Source organism: Lepisma saccharinum, chromosome 9 (genome assembly GCF_977018435.1).
Source record: "Lepisma saccharinum chromosome 9, izLepSacc3.1, whole genome shotgun sequence".
NCBI classification, from domain to species: domain Eukaryota; kingdom Metazoa; phylum Arthropoda; class Insecta; order Zygentoma; family Lepismatidae; genus Lepisma; species Lepisma saccharinum.
The window spans coordinates 69,044,597-69,055,434 of NC_139237.1; positions in this window are offsets into that span (position 1 = coordinate 69,044,597).

The window sequence follows — 10,838 nt, forward strand, 5'->3', positions numbered from 1 at the left end:
CAAATATTTTCCTAAGGATCTTATTTTCAAATACTCTCAATTTATGTTCCTCTTTCAATGTAAGGGACCAAGTTTCACATCCATATAATACTACAGGCAAAATTACTGTTTTGTATATTTTAACTTTTAGTTTCTTAGATATTAAACGAGAAGACAAAAGTTTATGAAGAGAGAAGTAACATGCATTTCCTGAATTAAGCCTACTTTTTATTTCCTCTTTAATATAATTTTCATTTGTTAATATTACTCCTAAGTATTTGAATTTGGAAACTGGTTCAAACGAGTTGTTATCAATAATTAGATTTTGATTATTACCTAACACTTGGTTTCGGCCTGTAAGCATATATTTAGTTTTCTCTTTGTTAACTTCCAAACCTATCTCTTTAGCAGTTTTGAAAAATATTTTAGCATTATTCTTAATTGTATTCACATCATCCCCCAGTAAGTCAACATCATCTGCATATGCTAACAACTGAGTCACACCATTTAATTTTAGTCCTTCGTTAGTTTCTTTTACTTTCCTTACAGCATATTCTAAGGCAAAATTAAAGAGCAATGGAGATAATGCATCTCCTTGTTTTAACCCATCATGAATTGTAAATTTGTCAGACATATTATTACCCACACGAATTTTACTTTCTGTTTCACTGGTGCATATTTTTATCATACTAACAAGCTTCTTAGGTATTCCAAACTCTACTAATATATTATATAATTTATCTCTTTTGACCGAATCATATGCTTTTTTGAAATCAATGAATAGCTGATGGACATTTTGATTATATTCCCACTTTTTTTCAAGTGTCTGTCTGATGTGAAAAATTTGATCTGTAGTTGATCTGTTACGTTTAAATCCACATTGATAATCACCTATAATTTCATTAGCGTATGGGGTTAGTCTTGTTAAAAGAATGTTAGACAATATTTTGTATGTTGTTGAGAGTAGAGAAATTCCACGGTAATTATTGCAGTTCATTTTATCACCTTTTTTAAACACAGGAACAATTATGGATTCTTTCCACTGTTGAGGGATTTCTTCTTTATTCCATATTAAACAAATTAATTTATGAATTTGACATATTAATGAATTTCCACCATATTTAATTAACTCAGCTGGTATTAAATCAATGCCAGGTGCTTTGTTATTCTTTAGCCGTTTAATAGCATCTTTAACTTCAGTCAAGTTAGGTTCTGGAACTAAAGGTTCTGCTGTGTGTACTTCATTTACTTCTGATTTATCTCCTACGTGCACATTTAAAAGGTCATTAAAGTAGTTCTTCCATCTATTTAGAATATCGCTTGGGTCAGCTAGAAAATCACCGTCTTTATCTTTTATCAAGTTTACTTTAGGTTGCCACCCCTTTCTAAATTCATTTACACCTTTATATAAATCTCTGATATTTTTATTTTTGCTGTTTGTTTCAATTTCGTTAATTTTGCTTTTCAAGTAATCTCTTTTTTTACTTCTAAACGTGCGGTTAACTTCTCGCTTTATTCTATTATAATTGTTTAGATTTGTATCATCAGAGTTATTTAACCACCTAAGTCTAGCCTGATTTCTTATTTCTATTAGATTATGACATTCATTATCAAACCATGGCTTACTTTTTCTTGGTTTATGGTATCCTATACTTTCTTTAGCTGCTGATTCTATTGCATTACGTATGTGCTCCCAATTCTTATTTATGTCGGTTTCATTTATATTTTCATCATCATTTAAATCCTGCAAAACATCAAATCTATTTGACAGTTTAATTTGGTAATCTTTCTTAATTCTTTCATCAGTAAACTTTCCTGTATCAAATTTTAGAACTTTTAGATTTTGTTGCTTATGATTTATCACTGAGAGTCTTTCTCTTAATTTAGCAATTACTAAATAATGGTCACTGGCACAGTCAGCACCTCTATGTGTACGAACGTCAATTATACTAGTATGCCTTCTCTTATCAATGAGAATATGATCTATCTGATTATGAGTTTTACCATCTGGAGAAGACCAGGTATATTTATGGATATCTTTATGTTTAAAAGTGGTACTTTTCACAATTAAATTCTTTGAGGTTGCAAAAGTAATCAATCTTGTACCATTATCATTACTTAATTCATGAAGACTTTCTTTACCAATCGTGGGTTTAAATGTCTCTTCTTTGCCAATCTGTGCATTACAGTCACCTAACAGAATTTTCATATCATACTGAGAAAATTTATCAAAGACCTGTTCTAACTCTGTATAAAAATCATCTTTAGTATTATCATCTTTATCTTCCGTTGGAGGATAGAAATTGATATTTGGGGAAATACTTGCGAAACATGCGGTTGTGTGTGATAAATAGCTGGCTATACGAGGGCAGGGGCAACAGCGGCATCGCCTTTAACCCTGCGCTTTAAGGGAACCTGTGCCAGGTTAGTCCTATAGGAAAATAATAAACAAAACACTTATAGTGCAACAGCAAGAATGCAAGTTATGTGAAAATTAAAAAAGACGAAATGTTTTGACATTATTAAAAATGTTATTTTACTGAAATCACGCTTGAAGCAAGTTATTGCACTACAATTGTACCGAAAAGAGAAAGACCACAGCTAACTCGCGAACTAAACTGGACAGTCATTTGTTTACTCCTCTCGCAGTAAGCCCAGCCCAGACGAAAATATTCGCCTTTGCTTGGGCCCTACAGCCCACGCGTTGCCATATTTATAGCTTCCCTCACTACCTTAGTTGTCAAAAAATTCAACAACGTTAAATATTACACCTCTACTTTCGGACTGATTGATTGATTTACTTTATTTTACTTCGCTTTTTTGTGCCACTTTTGGCTAATTTGCGAAGATAGTGATGAGGGATGATGGACACTCACAAACATACATTCCCAGGCCGGGATTCGAACCCGGGACCGCTGGCGTCGTAGCGCGATGTCCTAGTAGTAATGGCAGCATTATATTCCTACGCGTCAGCAAAAATTTGATGCGTCTGGTGTTATGTTACATCCGGTCGTAGCGGGCCACGAGTGGTTTTATTGTTGAGTCAGCAGAACGTGTCTGATCACCTTGAAGACATCGGAAGCGGTGGGGGAGGGGGTCAATGGATTTGTCACGTTGTTTCTTGATGTATGCTAACCTAACACGTGTTTGAGTGTGTGTAGAGGAAATGCGCGCGCAACCATTGCGTATGATTCAAAGACATGAAGAAATGATTTAAAGATGGCGCCGAAGGTGTTGTACCCCGAAAGTTTAGCGGCTAAGGTTATTGCTCTGTAAAACAAGAGGCGTCGAGGGTTCGATTCCTGGTAGAGTCAATATTGATTGATTGATAGATTGAGTTAGTTTTTTAAAGTCCACTTTATGCACGGCAAAACTAATCAGGAGTGGATCTACAGTTGAAAAGTGGTGATTCGGACCACTATGTGCCTCCACCGAGTATCGAACCTGGGACCCCTTGATTACAAGGTGACGATGTCAATATTGAATGGTCTCGATTAGCCTGTGTGTAAATAAAGGCAACAAAATGGTTGAGTTCGAAAATCGAGTTGGGTTAGTGGTTAATGTTGTCACCTGGCAATGAAGAGGTCGCGGGTTCGATTCTCTAGGTAGTTAAATTAGGCCAATTGTTTAATCTCGCCATTATAGGTCCCCGATTAGTCCATCTGTGCATAAATAGTGTTTGAATAAAATCAATATGGCGGCCTTGGGGTTAGTGGTTAATGTTGTCGCCTGGTAATGAAGTGGTCGCGGGTTCGATTCTCTAGGTAGTTAAATGAGGCCAATTGTTTTGTCCCGCCATTATAGGTCCCGATTAGTCCATCTGTGCATACATAGTATTTGAATAAAATCAATATGGCGGCAGCGTTTTGTGTTTAGCGGCGGCGGCGACCGGGGCGCGGGGCGGGGCGGCGCGGCGCGGAGCGGGGCGGGGCGGCGCGGGGCGGGGCGGCGCGGCGCGGCACGGCGCGGGGGTTGTTTTTTTATTCCGCGAGATGTTTTAACCAAGTGGTTGAGGGTTCGAATCCCAATGTTGGTGAAAATTGGATATTCAATTGTATTTGTTTAAAAGTTCCGATTAACTTTTTGTGCACAAAGAGAAAATGAACTAATTGGAAATAGGATGTTTATGCTGTAATGAAAAGGTCCCCGGGTTCGATTCACAATGTCAAATTGGCTGATAATGATGTTGTTTTTAAAATAAAATAAAAAAGAAGTGTGTTGAGTCCCCATTAGTATTTATGCAGGAACAGATATTAAAAATCAAAACAAAATGGCTGTGACTGGTGTTTAGTATTCGAAAGGTTCCAGGTTCGAGTTCCTAGTTATAATTTTTTTTTTAGTTTACAGAATTAGTCCCCATTTATTGCGTTTTGGCGAACACGTCCTCTCTTTTTGTGGCATTTGGACATGTTGGAGATATACATAGAAATTGTTGTCAAAGTGGCTAATAATGATTTTCTGTTTAAATAAAAAAGAAGTGTGTTATCAGTCCCGATTAGCACGAACAGATATTCAAAAAGCAAAACAAAATAGCTGATATTGTTGTTTAGTATTCAAAAGGTTTTGGGTTCCAATGCTGGCAAATTTGCAGAATAACATTGATTTGTTTAAAAAGTGAGTTACTATTCCCGATTATTTTTGATACACAAATAGAAAATGGGGTGATTTTGGAGTTTTGCAACCAAGGGGGTAATGTTGGCGTTTTTTTAACGCAGTCCCGATTAACCGTAATGCATAAAGCTGTTTCAACGAATATCGAACCTGGAACCTTTTGATTACAATGCAAAGACTTTACTACTAATGTATGCTATGTTTTAAAACCAAAAATAAATAATAGTATCGATTTTTTTTTTTTAAAAAAAAATGCGTTACCAGTCTCGATTAGCCATTATGCACAAACAGATGTGTTTTGAAACCAAAGGGGGGTCGAGGGTTCGATTACAACTGGGTATGTGTGTTGAGGAAACTAAAGGTCAACAGGCATGGAAAGTTTTTATTCGCCATCTCAAAATAAGTTTTTGGGCTTGGTACAGGTAGCTTTTTGTAGAAAGCCCCACAACGACATCAACGTGGCTACCATCTGTGGGGGCCTCTTTTTTTTTTTTTTAAAGTTGGAGAGGGGCACAAAGCCGTTTGTACCATACAACATTGCACCGAAGAACCAACTTGTCAACTAGTCACTCACTCCATCATTAAAGTGCACAACATAATATCAGATTTGCACTGATAATAAGCAAAAAATTATAGCGGCTGCATAATTATATTTCAATGACAGCAAATGGTTTCAAATGAATGGTTTTCACTTTTATTTTTTACTAAGTAACAGATTTGGTAATGAAAAGCTTTAACATTTGCATATAATATGAGATTTGTTTTGGTATCCAGTTTGTATGTTGACCAAATCACAGATATACTATTACTAAGGATAGCATTAACTTAATCTAATAAAAATATATTCCACTGCATTACAAAATTAATTCATTCTGTTTTCTGTTGTTTGAATCCATATGGTAAAGTCTCGAAACTTGATGCACATCTTTTTCTTTTGGTATATACCACTTGAAAAACCCTTATTTCCGGCTTACTAACAACGGAATGTGTTTTTGTGCGTACGATTTTGTTCGAGTTGAGTAAAGTTAAAGAGGAGGTGTTGTTGAGAATAGCATTGGTGAGTGATTCGAAATTGATTGTGCTGCTGTTTTTATGGTTTAGACATATGCCTTTCACCTTGCAAACAGTAGTAACATTAGTATTGTCTGGATTTACTACCACAAATGCATAACTTTTCGGCCCACTGGATGAAAATGCTCTGATATAAGCATTTTTCCCATAGAGTTCTAGTTCATTTGTTAACTCCCCTAGGTGGTCTCCAACAGGCAGATCAACATCACCTGGCCTTTGAATATAAATAACACTATCGGTATCATAGTACAATACATTTTCGCCTAATGTATCCAAATATTCATAAAGCTCTAATCGTGCATGTGTTGTAGTGTATGCTGCAATAACTACATTTACAGTCGATAATGGAAGTGCAGATTCTTCGAGATATTGCCAGTGAACAATCAACATATCTTCATTTATAGGTATAACTTGATGTACTTCAACATTGGGATTTTCTAGTTTATCGAAAAAATCCTTAGGATTGTTGATAATACTAACTTGACCAGGGTTTTCTCTCTGTCCAAATTTACCCCAAAATGAATTCAGCATAAGTTTTGCTAAGCTTCGTAATCCAGGATTAGCACATATTCTGTTTTCATCCAACAACACACCCTCCTTTTCAAAATAGTCAGCTATGTATTTTTTTTTGGATTCTTCATCAATACACCACAATGGCCAGCCGCTTGCTTCAACTTTTGCTTTGAGAAATGTATTGATGTACTCTGCAAAAACACCACCTGATTTTTTTGCAGGATCATATTGTTCAACATTATATTCCCATACCTCATGTAATTCTAAAATTTTGTATTTTTTTTGAACTGCCTTCTGAACTTCATCCACAACCCAGGTTCCAGTTATAGCTCTTTCCCTAGCAGTATGGTTACATTCCGCCTGGTTTATTTCATCGGCACAAGTTCTACATAGAGGGAAAGTTAATTTTGAATTGGTTCGATATGGTAACACAGGATGGTACAGATCTCTCGGTGGAAGTATTGTTGCTTTGACAAGTCCTTCAAAAGAATAAATATCGGGGCATTCTTCCCCCACATAAATTTTCACCGGATGGCCAACTGGAAACTTTTTAACTTTGCAACAATAAGGGTACAGGCTACATACATCCTTATATTGAATTGTTTCATTTTCTTTCACAGTGTAATGTAGTTTGGTAGCATTAGTTCTACCACCATAAAACGCCTCCCGGGGAATTATGGGGGCTTTAATTGATAACGGATGTTTTTCAACATAATGTTTCATGGTTTTGTTATTTCTCAACTGCTGGTGAAATTCGCACCCCCACATCTCATGGACAATGTAGTTAAGTGCTTTTAATCTGGTAATTTTATTTTCTGTTCTTTCATACCGAAAAGACAAAGTATCATATGGGTCATCATGAAGAGGTTCTGTACGTGAAGTAGGGAAACATTTGACACAACCATGTGTTCTGCATCCTTGATATTCAAATACATGCTCTTGCCCCTTTTGATCTTTAAAATATCCATCTACTTTCAAATTTCCTCCAACTTTTACTTCTGGTCCTCTGGCTGCATGTTGGATTTCGATTTTATGCTTTTTTTCCTCCCATTCCAACCATTGAATAGCCTCTATAGACTGAATATCACACCATCTGTATCCGTTTTTAGGAATAATTCCTATATGTTCTGCTTTCAAAAATCTTTTACGGAATACTTTATTACAAGCTGAAGCGATGGTGATGGCTTCCAATAATGGGTTCACTGTTGTTTCTTTTTCAAAAGTGGTCATGAATTTCAAACAGGCAGCACGTAGTACATTAACATCTTCTACACAGTGGTGAAATTCGCACCCCCACATCTCATGGACAATGTAGTTAAGTGCTTTTAATCTGGTAATTTTATTTTCTGTTCTTTCATACCGAAAAGACAAAGTATCATATGGGTCATCATGAAGAGGTTCTGTACGTGAAGTAGGGAAACATTTGACACAACCATGTGTTCTGCATCCTTGATATTCAAATACATGCTCTTGCCCCTTTTGATCTTTAAAATATCCATCTACTTTCAAATTTCCTCCAACTTTTACTTCTGGTCCTCTGGCTGCATGTTGGATTTCGATTTTATGCTTTTTTTCCTCCCATTCCAACCATTGAATAGCCTCTATAGACTGAATATCACACCATCTGTATCCGTTTTTAGGAATAATTCCTATATGTTCTGCTTTCAAAAATCTTTTACGGAATACTTTATTACAAGCTGAAGCGATGGTGATGGCTTCCAATAATGGGTTCACTGTTGTTTCTTTTTCAAAAGTGGTCATGAATTTCAAACAGGCAGCACGTAGTACATTAACATCTTCTACACAGTATTTTCTCAACTCCTTCTGCATATCGAAAACTACCCCTGTTTTCTGTTGTTCACTATGCCATTCCAAAAAACTGGTTCTCTGATTCTCCATCATAGAATCAACAGCGTAAAATTCAGTACCAGGGATACATCCGACATATTCTTTATTTTTCAAAGTATTAAAAAAATGAGGAAAATACCCTTTGGACATTGGGAGATCAAATGCTTTCGGTAATTTGTTGAGCGCCATTGGAATAAAGTTGAGAGAATCTATGAAATGGATATTGTGCATCTTCAAAGATAATATTTTGGCTCCATTCATGATCACAGACGGTGTCCATTTCATTTTTTCGATCATAGTTTGCAGTACAAAGTGCGAATCATACCCTCTACTATTGTGTGCAATACACACAATATTGTTAATTTTGGTGCGGTGAGCTGAAACAAATTGCAGAAAATTGTAAACAGGTTCTGTACTATCAAAAATGTGCTGTCTTTTTCCGCATACACTGCACCATTGAGACATATCTTTGTTCTCAATGCAATTATAGCATACATTTTGGCACACCAAAAGATTTGGAATATGCAGAAATTTGTTTTCAGTGCCTTCTAGTTTTGTGTCCTGCCTCGATTCAATATCGTAGAAAACAAGCATTGCTTTTTTTGATATAAGAGAAGATATTTGTTTGCTATAAATTTTTTGGATGTGACATAGATGTTCAGATGGTACCATATTTTTACAGCTGACACAGAATTTCTCTCCACATATATGAGGATTTCTGTTTGTACGGATAGCATACGCTTTCAGGCATTTTTCACAACATTTTACTGTCTGACAAAGAGAGTTTTTTCTATTGTAACATGTTTTATGATTATTGTAACATTTTTGACCATAGAAAAATCTGTTACAATCAGTGCACTTTATTTTGGTTTCTGAAACAGTACATTTGGGCTTTTCTTGGCATTGTGAACAAACAACTGTACAGGATCCTAGATGTCTAGAAACATGATCATATTTTTTATGGCAAGTTTCACAATAGAAATTAGCGGAGAATGCAGCTGTAAGAGATGTTATAACATTAAAATGGTTGTTTATGTACACCAAATTTAAAGTTTCGCGCCTAGGTAATAAAGGACCTTCATATATCACATCACTCCCGGAAAATCCATTATATACGGTAATCTTGAAATCAGATAAATAGTCCTGAAATTTTTGAATTTCGGTAGTTCCTCCACCACCATTCAAATTTTCCCCAGCTTCTCTGCACAGTTTATCCACTTCTTCTTCCATAACACATTTATGTTGTCTAACATATTGATAACGTTTTTTAGGTTCATTTTTGTAAACATTAATACCTCTTGCCACAACCAACGCATAAGCCAAACACCTGCTATCGGAATTTTTAATAGTTATAATTCCTTTTTTTAGTTTACAGAATTGTTCCCCATTCATTGCATTTTGGCGAACACGTCCTCCCCCTCGTGGCATTTGGACATGATGGAGATATACATAGAAATTGTTGTCAGAAAGAAATGTTGTATTGCTCTGCAATACTTTTTCCAATGCTGCCCACAATATCTCCATATTTACCGCCTGTGCTTCCCGAAAAGATAACCAAAAAGGGCGATCAGGGTGATCTTCATTTCTGATAGTAATACCAACTTGGTCATGCTCGGCCACATCACGTAGAACATATTGGACCAGTTCTTGCAATCCCTCCTGAACCCATATCATCGGATTCTCATTGTGTGGTGCCCCCCGCAACCGAGCACGCACCATTCGTCCTTCCATATTGAATCTTTGGTAACGCCTTTTTGTCTCTTCTATAACTTCAACATGATGTAACACTGCATCATCGCCACCGCCTACCTGTTTGCACACTTCCGCTTCCTGAATACAATCCCGAAGAACCATTTGGTATAACGCTGGCGAAATATGATTTGTACATTGCTCCAATTCTCTAGTGTCTAAAACAGATTCTAAATGGAAAATATCTCCACATTTTTCATCGGTTGTTCCAATACACCCAAATATCCCTGTATCCTGGTTGTTATACTTGTTAGGAAACATTTCAACATGTTGGTTGGTCTCACTAGAAATAGAGACAGAGGGTCTGGATTGATTGCTGTTAATAGCAGTAGAGGTAGAGGTGGTAGAATGTTCTGCTGACTCAACATTAAAACCGCTACGACAGAATGTAACATAACACCAGTTGCATCGAATTTTTGCTGACGCGTAGGAATGAATAATTTCTACGCCATTCCTACGCGTCAGCAAAAATTCGATGCAACTGGTGTTATGTTACATTCTGTCGTAGCGGTTTTAATGTTGAGTCAGCAGAACATTCTACCCCCTCTACCTCTACTGCTATTAACAGCAATCAATCCAGACCCTCTGTCTCTATTTCTAGTGAGACCAACCAACATGTTGAAATGTTTCCTAACAAGTATAACAACCAGGATACAGGGATATTTGGGTGTATTGGAACAACCGATGAAAAATGTGGAGATATTTTCCATTTAGAATCTGTTTTAGACACTAGAGAATTGGAGCAATGTACAAATCATATTTCGCCAGCGTTATACCAAATGGTTCTTCGGGATTGTATTCAGGAAGCGGAAGTGTGCAAACAGGTAGGCGGTGGCGATGATGCAGTGTTACATCATGTTGAAGTTATAGAAGAGACAAAAAGGCGTTACCAAAGATTCAATATGGAAGGACGAATGGTGCGTGCTCGGTTGCGGGGGGCACCACACAATGAGAATCCGGTGATATGGGTTCAGGAGGGATTGCAAGAACTGGTCCAATATGTTCTACGTGATGTGGCCGAGCATGACCAAGTTGGTATTACTATCAGAAATGAAGATCACCCTGAT